This window comes from Vespa crabro, chromosome 19 (assembly GCF_910589235.1).
Source record: "Vespa crabro chromosome 19, iyVesCrab1.2, whole genome shotgun sequence".
NCBI lineage: Eukaryota > Metazoa > Arthropoda > Insecta > Hymenoptera > Vespidae > Vespa > Vespa crabro.
In genome coordinates, this window is record NC_060973.1 from 3,282,501 (window position 1) to 3,297,500 (window position 15,000).

General features: G+C 31.2%; 2 protein-coding genes across 3 annotated transcripts in view; one reads left to right on the forward strand and one right to left on the reverse strand.

The window, feature by feature from the left end:
- Positions 1–15,000, reverse strand: part of LOC124430808 (glutamate receptor ionotropic, kainate 2) — a 252,763-nt gene that overhangs the window by 230,240 nt on the left and 7,523 nt on the right. The gene's annotated exons all lie outside the window — the stretch shown is intronic.
- LOC124430805 (glutamate receptor ionotropic, kainate 2-like) overlaps positions 10,910–15,000 on the forward strand; it is a 54,042-nt gene continuing 49,951 nt past the window's right edge. The window contains exon 1 of the mRNA XM_046977861.1: positions 10,910–11,504. The gene's annotated coding sequence lies outside the window, so the exon portion shown is untranslated. The remainder of the gene's footprint in view (positions 11,505–15,000) is intronic.

The window sequence follows — 15,000 nt, forward strand, 5'->3', positions numbered from 1 at the left end:
AAGTACGGAGAAAAGCGTGAGAGCAAAGTCTTGCTTTATTGAATCTTAAAGCTCACTTAGCGACTATAGGCTTTCCATGTTTTCGCGGCACAGCGTAACATTTATATCTCTCATAAATCGTTGAAACCTGGCCGATCGTAGAATGCATTGCTCGAGCAGCTGTTCCACAACTCGCAAACCGATAAAATTTTAACTTCCACCACTTTCTCTCTCTCTCTCTCTCTCTCTCTCATTCTCTCTCTCTCTTTCTCTTTCTCTCATTCTCTCACTCACCCTATCATCGTTCATCTTTTAAAGATCGCTAGAACCAATGGTAGCTTGCAGTAATATACGTTAGAGTATGAGAGTAAACTTAGCTCGTTCTTCTAAAAAGAAATCAGCCGAGTTGAATAACGTGAAATTATTAGATCGCGAAGAAAAATTTACTCTATGAATTTCTTCAAAATCTTCTTTCGTAAATCGAAAATATTCATTCTGAGAATATTTTTAATAATCTCAGGATTTACAGGAACCTCTCTTTCTCTCTTTCTCTCTCTCTCTCTCTGTATATATATTTCTCTCTCTCTCTCTCTGTATATATATTTCTCTCTCTCTCTCTCTCTCTCTCTCTTTCTTTCTCTTTCTCTCTCTTCCTTTCTCAAGTAGGTTGACCTATACGTTTGTAGAACGTAAATATGCAGGAAGTTTTGATCGGATAGCACGTTGAGCTTCCATTTTAAACGGGACGCATCTAAGAAGATTCGCCGTATAATCCTAAGGAAAAGCTCGTATCTCGGTGTAATCTCGCGTGCAAAGGTATTCCTCTTCTCTCATTCAAACACACATACACTCGCATACATATTTACGTAGATACATCCATACATACATACACATACGCACGAGTTTCCTTGCTTCATATATTCCGTTAATATAAAGTAAATTTTACGGAAAAATAGGAAGGAAACTACCAGGTTTTTACTCTCTCTCTCTCTCTCTCTCTCTCTCTCTCTCTCTCTCTCTCTCTCTCTCTCTCTTTTAAATCTTTTATTTAACTATACGCAAGAAATATAATTAATAAAATACATTTAGTAAAATATTATCGATGACGTTTAATGAATATTTTTAAAAAGGGATTAAAAACTAATTGTATCTTTTATATCTAATAAAAAGAAAAAAAAAAAAGAGAAAAAAGAAAAAAAAAAAAACGAAAAGAAAGAAAGAAAAAGAAAAAAGATCTTTCCCATATTTAATATTTTCCCTTTTTATTAGGAACATTGGAAAAATATTTGTTGAATTTTGATTCGATATATTAAAATGTATAAATATTTAAAGTTCACGGTAAAGAATACTTTGAATGTTCGTATGTAAATCGATGGTTTGTTGAATATACATATGTACATACGTATGTACGTATGTACGTAGATATAAACACGAAACCGAAAACCTGTTATTAACTGCTTGCGAATGGTTTTCATGCATGCGTATTGCATGGACACCGCACTTGGTCAAGCTTAATACACGCTTTAGATTATCCTCTTCGAATCTCGTTCGGTTATGCCGTCACGGTCGTCGTTACGTATACGTAACACCGGTGACCGTACGTAATCGTAAAAGCTAGCAGAAACGAGACCGAGATAGTATGTGACATTTCAGAGTAATGAAAACGGAGTTGCATGGTCGCATCAGTCACTTTTACATCCATCATCCAATCTACCAAAGCGTCTTTTACAAGCAAAGATTTACTTTATTTACCAACGCCACGTTACTCTCGATCTTTTTACCTTCTTATCGCACGTTTTTGGTTATCTTTTTTTCTTTTTTTTTTTTTTTTTTGGTTTTTCTTTCGTCAAGATCTTTTTTCCAACGGCCCTTCTTTTTTTTTCTTTTTTCTTTTGTTTTTTTTTTGCTTTTTTTTTCTTATTCTCAATATCTATATTATCGTACGACACGTATTTTGTGAACAGAATAAAAAAAAAACAAAAAAAAACAAAAAAAAAAGAAACAAGAAAGAATCACATCGTTGTACTAAATGTCATAGAATTGATATTCTTGTATCAAATTTAAAGTTTTATTGTTAATAATTTGAAAATAATTTTAATGAAAAAGAATTTTATTAAAAAATAAATTTAATTGTATAAATTTTTTATAGATGAGATCGTTTGAAATTGTCATATGTCAAATCGATTCAAAATCTCTTTGAACAAACAAAAAGAGAGAGAGAGAGAGAGAGAGAGAGAAAGAGAAAGAAAATTTCTAGAGATAGAAAAATAATCTGTTGGCAATGTTAAATGCCAACAGATAAACATCTGGACATTCATAACTTTAATATTTTTAATTGAGCTTGAATTTATTAATTACCAGATATGTAGACCAATATACCTGTTACATATATGAATACTTATTGAACTTTTACAAGTGCTTTAAATAAAAAATAGCCCAAATTGTATAGGCAATTATCAATGATCATCATGAACTCTTTCAACGCGTTTAATATTTTTCATTGACATTCAACTTAACGATTAACTTAATTAACGCTTTTTAATATTTTCTAGATCTATTTGAAACAATTTTAATAGCCGACGATTCGAACGAAATATATTTAACCTTTTTTCATTTTTAATTTTTCTACGAAAATAAAATCGATTATTCTTGTTTAACTTTTAATACTCGTTGTTTTCTATATTGAAAAGTATATAACGAAAGGTAATAAACAAAAATTCAAGAATGATTACGAACGATTAATACAAATATTATCGGGAATGTATTCACGAACGAAATATGATATAGAACATGAACATGGTTATCGATTTATGGGCTGGAATAAACAAGTATTTGATGAAGATCGGGAAGAGAGGAGGGATGATGGAGGAGGGGAGGAGTTTGGATTTGTCACTTGGCTAGCAGTATTTAATCGACACAAATAATTTTCATGTCCGTTTCAGTTGGTTAGCCACTCGATCGAACGCATACGGATACGTTTGCACGATTACATGGTATATGTAATTAGTACGTGTACGTACATTTAATGAATTCGATTAAGATCGATTTAAGTTAGAGATAAGAAAAGAAAAAAAAAAAAGGAACTCTATCTCTCTCTCTCTCTCTCTCTCTCTCTCTCTCTCTTTGTCTTTCTCAAGCTCATGATTAATTAAATAAATTTGACATAATTAATTGTCCTTTTACTTTTTTCTTTCTTCTTTTACTTTTAACTATTTAATAACGTTTGTTCGTGAAATTTGGAAATATTCAAATGTAAATAATAATTTTTGTCCTGTTATTCTTGTTTTTCTTTAACTCTGTCAAACTCTTTTTCTCCCCCATCCTCTTTTTTTTTTTTTTTTATCGCTTTGTTAGTGCCTAAATCTAATGTAAAAAAAAAAAAGAAAAAAAAGAAAAAACAGAGAAAGATGAAGAAGAGAAAAGAAAAGGAAAAAAATATGTTGAAAGGTAAAGACTCGTGGATGAAGCAAATGCGATCTTACTTACTAGCATCGCGGTTGACATTTTTATACCTTAGTTGTATCTTTAGGTCTTTTTCACCTTCGTTGTCACCTTCAGCTCTTTTCTTCTTCATATTTTATTTTTTTTTTCTTCTCCCTTCTTTCGACCGAAGAACAGGTAACCGTATCCTAGGGAACGATTTATTTCGCGATGTAATGAAAGCAGTCTCGCTATGTTCTTTTCGTCGCTCGTTTCTTCCTTCGTATTGCCCTGAATTCGTTCTTAGGAATGATTGCGCGTAAAAAGAAAAGAAAAGAAAAAAAGAAAGGAAGAGAAAAGAAAGGAAAAGAAAAAAAGAATGAGAAAATAGAGAAAGCAATAATTTTTTTTTTCTTTTTTTTTTTTTCTTTTTTTTTTCATGTAAAACCTATGATTTTTTTTGTTATATATATATATATATATATATGTGTGTGTGTGTGTGTGATATCTCATTTAAAATGTTTCATTTTATTATATTCTATAAGTTTTCTAATTGTCAATTATTCATTTTATGGATTATGAATTATGAACTATTGATTATCAATTAACGTTCATCGAAGATCGATTGTGTTGTTACATTTGAAAAAAAAATATATATATATATATATATGTATATATAAAAAAAAAAAAAAAATTATTAATAAGAAACAAAGTATCGAAGTCATTTGCATCGATTTTTGAAGAAAACAATTTTGACGCTTAAATTAATTATTTATTTATTATCAAAGGAAAAAAAAAAAAAAAAAAAAAAAAGAAAAAGAGAAATAATTCAATCAAGAGAATTAAAGATATTTTACAGATCATAAGAATTGTGTCAAAAGGAATATTACGAAAAGAAAAAGAAAGAAAGAAAGAAAGGAAGGAAGGAAGGAAGGAAGGAAGGAAGGAAGGAAGAAAGATAGAAAAAAAGAAAAAAGAAAAAAAGAGTAAGTATGAACCAGACGACGAAAGGATTAGCGCGGCATAGAAAACGAAGAATTTCTATTCCTATAAAGAAGACAACCTACGAGGTCAAGAGAGAGATTTCGAGAGAATCTCGAGGTCGCATACAATTCTAAGTAGACCGTATACACCAATGACAACGAAGAAACGAACGTCTCGTGAAAGCATACAATGTTAGATACGGAAAGATGGTACTGCTGATTCTGCTTGTAGCTAGGGAGCTAGCTACTACTGCTACTGCTGCTACTGCTGCTAGTGCTGCTAGTGCTGCTGTTGTTAGATGAGACGTTAGAAAAGAGGATGCTTCAACTGCCAGTGAATGGTTGGAATACAACGAAGCGACGGCTACCACAGAAACGGCTTTAATATTTGAGTTCTCTGTCGTTCTCATTGTCATCGCAAGAGAAAGAAGAGAGAGAGAGAGAGAGAGAGGAAAAGATAGAGATAAATGATAGATAGATAGAGATAGAAATAGAGATAGAGGCTATATTCTCAAAAAGAATTTAGTTTTTGAATATCAGAGAAATTTATCGATCATACGTATAATAGTTAAAACGAAGATAACGATGATTGATTTATCTTTTTAAAAACGATCGATATAGAGAATTATTATCTCTCTCTCTCTCTCTCTCTCTCTCTCTCTCTCTCTCTTTCTCTCTCTTTCTCCTTTTTTTCTCTTTTTCTTTATCTATCTTTTTCTCTCTTCCGATATATTGGCTTTCAATTTGCACTTGGATGTATTCTATCAGGAAGCTTTACAATACACCAACGACACCTCGCTCTTCTATGTATTGAGAAAGCACGATGAGTAGCTAAAAAAGAAAAAGAGAGAAAGAGAGAGAAAGAGAGAGAGAGAGAGAGAGATAGGTGAATGACTATTTATGATGTATTATCAGCATTCTTCATGAATGATCGATTTCAGGGTAGATCTTTTTTATCCATTATGATTATTTCTTGGTTTTCTTTTTTTTCTTTTTTGCAAAACATAAAAATGAATTATTAATTATTAATTTTTTTATTCGATCGAGGAACATAACAATCAACATAATTCTTTCTATTTTACTATTATTTTATAGATGAATTATCTTAAAATGAGAACATAATAAAGATAAATTTTTCAAAAGTTTGAATATTATTACATTGATTTTATAAAATTAAATTATAAACTTATTGATTTTAACAATAATACTTTTTATTATATTATTCAATTTAACGATATAAAAGATTTGATCGATAAAATTCAATTTACGTATTTAACAGAGAAAAACATTTCGTTTGAAAATAACCTACACGCATTTGACTCCTTTCAGAGCGTTCGAAAGATCGTTTTCAGAGAGATCGTTTAGTATAGTGGCATACATATAGGATTCTTCCTATCGCTTAACATCTCTCCTCTTCTCAAGAAGGATAGAATTGCATTGATAGAAAACGGGTGACGATCGTAACGACGTTCTCAGCTCCTCTTGCTATTACTATTGCTGGCCTAAAGCCGATTCGAAGGAAAAGTAACGAGAGCTTTTAAAGTCGAAGTAGCTGTCACTCCAAAGACTTTCTCTCCTTTTTACTTATATATAAATATATATATATATATATATATATATATATATATATATATATATATTTCTTACACACAGGTATGTACGTTCACTCTTTTCTTTTTTATCTCTTTTTGTTCCAAGAAAATCTTTTTAAACTGAACTTTCTCTCTCTCTCTCTCTCTCTCTCTCTCTGTGTGTGTCTCTGTATCTCTGTCTGTCTCTGTTTCTCTGTCTCTGTTTCGAGATTATCACGAGACATCATTGACAGCAGTCATGAAAAATTTCATCAAATAAATATATTATTTTAAATATTTAATAATTATAATAAACGTTCAATTTGTTACATTCTAATATATGATTGAATTATATTTTCTTATTAGGAATTAATTATTTTGTAGATAGTTATTTTCAAATGAAAATTAAATATTATTATCCAAAGGATTTTTGAATCGTATCATTCATAGTTATTCACGGCAATTTATATTTATTTTCCATATATATTCTCGATATTTGTAGTATTATTATATTTTCGAAAACAACCTGATACTTTGAAGTATATATATATATTATATTAATAAAATAATTCAATAATTCATTATTAAATGTGAAGTATCGTCGTCCGAATTTCCATGAAATCTTTAAACAAGATTCAGTCGGATTTCAACCTATAATTCTTTCGTACAGGAAGAAGGACGAGCTCTTGAAAATAGGACGATTTACTCGATTTCCATCCCCTCGCATGAATGCACGATAAACTCGTTCTGGTATATAACGACAAAAATGCTAGCAGAAAGATCTAGATAGATAGATAGATAGATAGACAGATAGACAGATAGATAGATAGGTAGATAGATAGATAAATAGATACATGTAGCAAAAGGATTGAAAATCTATTTATAAGTGAAAAATGAACGAAAAGTACATAGATAAATGAACGATTAAATAAGGATAAATAAACGATGAAAAAAAGGGGAAAAATGAAAGAGAGAGAGAGAGAGAGGGAGAGAGAGAGAGAGATAAACAATTTAAAATAAAATAAAAGAGAACAAGATTGACATAAAATTAAAATTAAGGGTTGAAAAGAGATCACGGTAAACGATACTTTTAATTCTCGAATTTCCCTTCCTTATTCTCGACTTTACTCTAATCCAATAAGATGCTTCCTCGCTTCTCGATTTACGTCCCTTAATTGGAATCCCCAATCAAATCCGAAATGGGCGAAATGTGGGATCCTAAAAATATTTTCTTTAATGGCGTAGCGTACAAGACGAACGTTCCAAAGTTTTATCGAATTTTCATTCGATGAGATTAAAATAAACGGCTTCTTCGTCTCTTGACATTTTTAACCTTCTCTCTACCATTCTCATCACCGCCAATTCATTCTCTTCTTCTCTCCCTCCCTCTCTCCATCACCTACTTCTTCTTTCTTCTTTTCCCAATGAAAGCTTTTTCTTTTTTTACGCTTACGAACTCTCGTAAAAGTTAGCTCCCGTTCCTGAGTAGAATTGAAAATGTACGACAATTTTTAATAAAATTGCATTTCGAATTTTCTTCTCTCTCTCTCTCTCTCTCTCTCTCTCTCTTTCGATTTTCTTTCCTCTTCTTTTCTTCGCTCTCCTTTCATTTTTTCTTTTTCTTTTTCTTTTTTTTTTTTTCTATTTCTTTTCTTCACCTTCATACCACGCTCGCAATCCGTCGTGAAACATTTAACCCACCAACTCCCATATGCCGACCACGAAACCATAGAAGAGTTATGGTGTCAACCTACGTCGGTGCGAAGCCGTGAAACGAGTATCAAAAATTCATCGGCGTACTATTTCATAGAACTACCGTGTTCTAAACTTTTCGTTTAGTACGATGAACGTACGATGTTTTATGTAAGGCCAAACGGGGAACATTTAAAATATTCCAAACGATTTCATAGGGAACTAAAATGTATCATTACGATGAGAAAGATTTTCTCTGCGAATTACGATATGAAGTTTCGCTTTTTTTCTTTTCTTTTTTTTTTTTTTTCTTTTTTTGTTTTCGATACGATTTCAACTGAGAAAACGATGACAGTAATATATCTGTTATTACATTACAATGAATTATTGATAATTAAACGAAATACGAAATAATAATAATAACGGACTCGTTAGAATTTTATCAATTAACAAATTTTTCATTTTAATATCTGCCTTCATTTTAACGAAACAATAAAAGCTATTAGAAATTAATTTGACGGCTCTTGAGATCGTCGATCTTTCTTTATTTCATTCTTTTTGTTTTTTTATTTGTTTTTTCTATTTCTTTTCTTTTTTCTTTTTTCTTTTTCTTTCTATTTTCTTTTCTGTTTTCTTTTTTTTTTTTTTTTTCATTTTTTCATTTTTTTCATGTATTCTTTTCATAAGTTCGTCAATACGCCGTACCTCTTAACAGTTTTAAGACGACGATTTCGAAGTTAAAGGCGACAAAAGACGAAGGCAACGGCACGTTCGACGTTTGCAAACGACATTGACAAAGTAATACGAGCGGCTCCAGTGCAGAGTAGTTGAATGCGAACGCTTTGAACCTCGATCGATTTTAATTTGCTACTCGAAAGTCCTCGGAATCCTCGAAGCGCGAGAAGAAAACTCGCGGAAACGTGTGTGCCATTTCGTCTCAAGGTGATTGATAGCTAAAACGTAACTGGTTTATTTCATGCCACTTTTCTTTCTCAAAACAAGACAAAAAAAAAAAAAAAATAAACCATATTCCATATCTTTTTAATTTTCTAGCTGATCAAGTCTAACGATTGTTTAAACATAGAACTCTCTATATTTGTATTACAAAAAAATAAATAAATAAATAAAACAAAAATAATCTGTCTCCCTCTCTCTCTCTCTCTCTCTCTCTCTCTCTCTCTCTCTCTCTCTTTTGTTGCAATATCTAATAAGAGGAATTTAATTAAAAAATATTAAATACAAGAGTCTGAAGTACGTAAGATGTTAAGTGAGAACGATAAGAAAGAAAAAAACCAAAAAAAAAAAAAAAAAAAAAAAGAAGAAAGAAAAACAAAAAAGAAATGAAAAGTATATAAAAGTAATACAAATTATTGATAATTAATAATTTCATTGAAAATACATACGACAAAAAAGGAACAACTGTGGGACGAAGATGTGATCTTGACGGAAAGAATAATTCTAATTAATTAATTTTCTTAACTAGCATCGATAAAAGAAAATGAGTAAAGACGAAAGATCATTGATATAAGATTAATCTGTCAATTTGTTTCTGTAAAAAAAAAAAAAAAAAAAAAAAATAAGAAAAGAAAAGAAAAGAGAGAGAGAGAGAGAGAGACATTAAAAAGAGGAAAAAGAAAGAAGGAAAGAGAGAAAGATGGAGAGAGAGAGAGAGAGAGAGAGAGAGAGAGAGAGAGAAAAGTATAACGTTAATCGAACAAAACCATAAAGATAACGAAGTTTAAGACACGAAGGTGGATAATGAGTAAGTAATAATACCAAATAGAAGAAAGTGGCGTTATATCATACTGGTTGCACTGAGTAATTAAGCTTTTAAGTTAACTTCGAAGAAGCAAAGGAACCCTATAAAAGAGAGAGAGAGACAGAGAGAGAGAGAGAGAGAGAGAGAGAGAGAGAGAGAGAGAGAGAGAGAAAGAGAGAGAAAGTAGACGACGAAATTTCGAGAGAAACGAAAACAAGATGAATTTCGCTTCGAAGAGAACTTTCAAGTTAGATACGAGAGACATTTTTAATATGGAATTTCTGGGTTCGACTTTTAAAATAGTATTTTTTTGATTTGTTCTCGCGATTAAAACTCGATTAAACGACTACGCACTCGATATAATGAAATCTCGCTTAGTCGTCGTCATCCTCGTCCTCGTCGTCGTCGTCGTCGTCGTCGTCGTCGTCGTCGTCGTCGTCGTCGTCCTCGTCGTCGAGGTAAAATAAAAAATATGAAGAGAAAGAGAAATAGAAATGAAGAGAGAGAGAGAGAGAGAGAGAGAGACAGAGAGAAAGAGAGAGAGATGAGTGAGAGTGACGAAGTATATGCAATACATATGCCTTTACTTTCGTAATTAACCAATTAGTACTTCTGGTACGCCAACGCGAGTAGCTAATGAAATTAGTAGTCGCATGCCCGTTATAATGACCGGTATTCCACGCGACTAATTAACTCGCGCATCAAATTCGTTTCGTGAGAGTTCCGCCCCTTTATATATTCTCTCTCTCTCTCTCTCTCTCTTACTTCACTTAGTTTTTCTCCATTTTATATAGTTTTATTTTCTCTCTCTCTCTCTCTCTCTCTCTCTCTCTCTGTCTCTCTCTCTCTCTCTCTGTCTCTCTCTTCCTCGTCATCAAAACTCTATCGCCAGCAAAACTCTGACAATGAGAAGCATTTTCGTGTCAGCCACCGTCCGTAAACTTTTTAATTTGCACGGAGGAGTGAGTGTGTTTCATCGACAATCCGAAAATGTACTTAATAGTCTAGTAATTGGTCATGTCCTCTTTCAAATTCGAAAGGTGACATTTTTATTAATTTTCCTTAATTTTTCTTTATTTTATCCCAATTCCTCCACCTTTTTCCTTATTTCTCTCTCTCTTTTTTTTTTCTTCTTCTTTCATTCTTTTCTCTCTTTTTTCTTTTTCCTTTTTTTTTTTTTTTTTTTTTTTTGTTTCTTTTCCTTTTATGTTCTCAATCGAGCTCCGTAATTGGTTCGTCGTAATAATGAAATTCAATTAATAAGCGAAATCGAGAGAGTTCGGGGATACCTAAAGCTTCGATAAGTTTTTCTACGAAAGTTCGCAGTGAAAAACAAAAAAAAAAAAACAGAAAAAAAAAAGGAAAAAAAAAGAGAAAAAGAAGAAAGGTAAAACAAAAAAGAAAAGAGAGAAAAAAAAGTAATCGCAAAAAGTAATGAAGAAAAAAAAAAAAAAAGAAAATAATAATAATAATTTGCGAACGTCGTATCCATCGTCAACTTTCGACAAATTATTATCGTCTATGTTTTTCGTGAATGAGAACGTGTATGCTCGTTGGAACGAACGAACGAACGAACGAACGAAGGAACGAACGAGTGAACGACTAACAACCAACCAACCAAACAACCAACCAACCAAGGGAAGGCATGGAACGTATTTAGGTTGGTCCACGACAAATTTAGATCAGTGCGTGTGAGAGTCGCCATCGGCCTAGTGAAACTATTGCACCGAGTAAACGCCATTTACTTCTCTTTAATTATTCGACGTGTCTCGACGTTATCGAAAATAAATTGAAAAGGAAGAAAAAGACAAGGAAAAAGAAAAAAGAAAAAAGAGGAAGATAGAAATATCAACGTGTAAAAAAATTAATCACGTTTCCGTGACGATTTCATTGTGTGAAAAAAAAGAAAAAAAATCATCGAAAGAGAACAAAATTAAAGAAACGTAGGAAAGAAAAAAAGGGAAAAAGAAATGAAAAAAAGTCCCCAGTGATAATAATTGTGATGAAAGAAGATCAGTGATTGATAATCCATATTATTTTTATCATTTCGATCGTATGATTACCTAAAAGACAAATTCTCAAAAGTGATACCGACAACGGGTAAGTGATATTAAGTAATTCATTTTAATTGCAAGATTCTTCTTTCTTTTTTTTTTCTTCTTCTTCTTCTTCTTCTTCTTAAAATTTATATGAGTTAATCTATCGAGAATTATAATTAATTCAGTGAAATAATATATATCCGTTCGAATCACCATTATTTTCGTTCGTTTATTAGAACGTTCCCGTGTAGTGATATTTTTAGTGACTCTTTCCCTCTCTCTCTCTTTCTCTCTCTCTTTCTCTCTATCTATCTATCTATCTCTCTGTCTCTGTCTGTCTTTCTCTTTCTCCCTCTCTCTCTCTCTCTCTCTCTCTCTGTCTGTCTGTCTTTCTCTCACAAAAACTCTTGTTCTTCTTTCCTTTTTTAATTTTTCCTCTTTGTCCCATCGAAATCTATACGTAAATTGTTACAATTAAAAGTGACACGGTCATGCAACGTTAAAGAAAAATACGAACGAAATAAACTTCATTTTATCAAGCTATTCAATGTCTATGATATAATACAAAGTCATACATATTACCATAATTATTCTCTACTAGAATCGAATTTGCAATAACTAGAACAAAACGCGACTTCCCGTATCGCGAATCTATGAAAGCCAAATGTAAACGCTAGCTCCGTGTTTCCGTTTTACCGAGTGCGTTCCCGCTAATTGTGTTGAATTCGGATGTAATTAAGTACCAGTTCGTAACACGCGACACTAAGCGAACCGAACTCAGTGAGAAAATTGGATTGGGTTTATTTCGAAAGAAGGACAAATGTTTCCATCGGGATAAGCTCTTCATTCTTTATTTTCAATTTAAGAAACATAATAATTTTCTAATCGGTTAATAGATATCGAGAAATTTTCTAAATTAATTATAGAAAGGAACAAAAGAAAGAAAGAAAAAAATAGAAAGAAAGAAGAGAAAAGAAATAAGAAAAAATGGAAAGAGAAAAGGGAAAAGAAAAAGGAAGAAGAAAATATTATTCGATAATATTTCGATTCGAATCGTCGCCGACGATTTCTTCTTTATCTTTTTTCTCTTTCTTTCTTTCTTTCTTTCTTTCTTTCTATCTTTCCTTTTCTTACTTTTTAAAGGACACTAGAGCAGGTGTAGCGACGCGATGAGACTATACCTTGAGAAAATCAATTTCACCTTTCGCTACGTACGCCCTTCTAATATCTTCGATGCTTCAGAAACCATTTCTACTCTCTTGCACTCGGTGAAAGTAACTCCGGAAGAGATACGAAAGGTTTCGAGTTCCACAGGAGTAATCTATCGAGGCCGTTATCCGTGAAAGTGTGCGAATCTCTTCGGAAAAAGAACGGAAGCTTGGAAGTAAAGAACCATAAAGCTCACAATGGAGTAGATAGCATTGAACCATTTGTGTGTTGTCCGATAGTCCGAGATCGACCGTTTTATACGACGTGATTCATCGGACTCCCTATCGAACGATTACGATCTGATCATAAATATTTATAGTCGGAACTTTAGCAAGGATTTCGATTCGTAAAAATATGAAACCTATCCTATGAAAAATGATACACGCGTATCATTTGAAATCATATTGATACAATTTTTGATAAAATGTTATATCGAGTATATCGTATTATCATTACGAATCTTAGATACGATATTATTGTCTAATATCAAAATATATTTTTATCAGAATTTCAATTACGATCGTATTAGTAAATGAAGAAGAAGAAGAAGAAGAAGAAGAAGAAGGAAAAGAAGAAGAAGAAGAAGAAAAAAAAAATTATTATCACTATTAAAATATTTCGTAAGAAATTTTTTTTTTCTTCTTTTTTTCTTTCTTTTCTCTTTTTTTTTCTTTTTTTTTTTTTTTGCCATATAAATATTTGCTCCCAAAACAAAATACATTTTTCTTCGTACGTATATATATGTGCCTACCTACCATGGTAATGCAAAATTTTCTTATTCTTTCTATCACGTCCTATGTATTTACCTATGTATGTATGTATGTATGTATTTATGTATGTATGTATGTATGTATGTATGTATGTATGTATGTATGTACATACTGTGAAATTCTCGAGAGAGCACGTATCGTACGATATACAATTTCTCGACAATCACCGAACAACAAAACCAAAGTGAATACTCAAGTTGGATCGAAACGCAGCCAATTGAATTTGTCGATTCGAATGGAGTTCGATCTTAAGTTTGATGTGAAAATAAAAGAAAAGAAAAAGTAGGTCTATGATTCTTAATTAAAAACAAAGACATTTTAACGCGTGTCATTTAAACGTTTATATATATATATATATATATATATATATATATATGTATATATATATGTATATAATAATATTTGAAATAAATCATTTATTGTTTCCTCCTTTCCTTTCTTTTTTATTTCACATAAAAAAAATAGATTGACGTTAAACAAAATACATAGACCTATATAGAACTGGTCTTTCTATAAACAATAACTATCGAAACGTATGATAATATATCCACATACTGAAGCATGTGAATTCTATTATAGAATGCTTGCCGTTCCCCGAAATTACAGCTATGAATTAATTGGCTAATTGATTAGCTGGGAATTATTCCCAATCGAAATATCAAATTGGCTTTAAGCGATCTCACGTATGTAGATGGTTAGTTACTATACAGACATTCGGCCGTAAGTGAATATAATCCCTGGCGAAACTTCTAGTTAAATATTAGTAACATAACGAATAAATGATAAATATATTTAGTGATAATGGTGGTGAGCACCGTGGCTTATAAACGGATACGATGATCCATTTTAATTATGTTCTGAGAATACTGATCGCGCATCACATACATACATGCATGCATGCATACATGCATATATAAATACATAGACAGGAGACACCAAAACTACGAGTTAATAATTTTAACGTAGCTTAGGGGAAATAAATAATATATGACGATGAAAATGAATATGACGATGGTATAACAAAAAAAAAAAAGAAAAAGATAAAAAATAAGAGAAAATGTTAGCGATATTTGGATATTATTTTTATAAATAAAATAAATCATTCTATAGAACGATTAATAAAGTGCATCGTGTTCGAATCGAATATTTTATCGTGTATATTTTAATTAGTTGTTTAGGTCAACCAAATTATTAATATTGATTTCTATCTGTAGTGAGATATGTTCGCGTAGAGGAACAATTTATTAAAAAAGAAAAATATATATATAATAAATAAATAAATATATTTATATATATATATATATATATATATATATATATATATCAGATACTCGAAATGTTCGTTATTCGTTTACCTAATAAAATTATCGAACATATTTGCAATATACCTTAATATTTATCAATAAATATACAGATCATTTGATAGAAAATATATTTCTATCAAATCTATTACGAATAACATTCTATTTGTAAATGATTACGAACGATTTAATAATATCCTTATAGATCGTGTGTCGTTTATCAAAAGAAAAAAAGAAAAATGAAATTATGTAATACGAATAGAGGAACGAAAAGAGT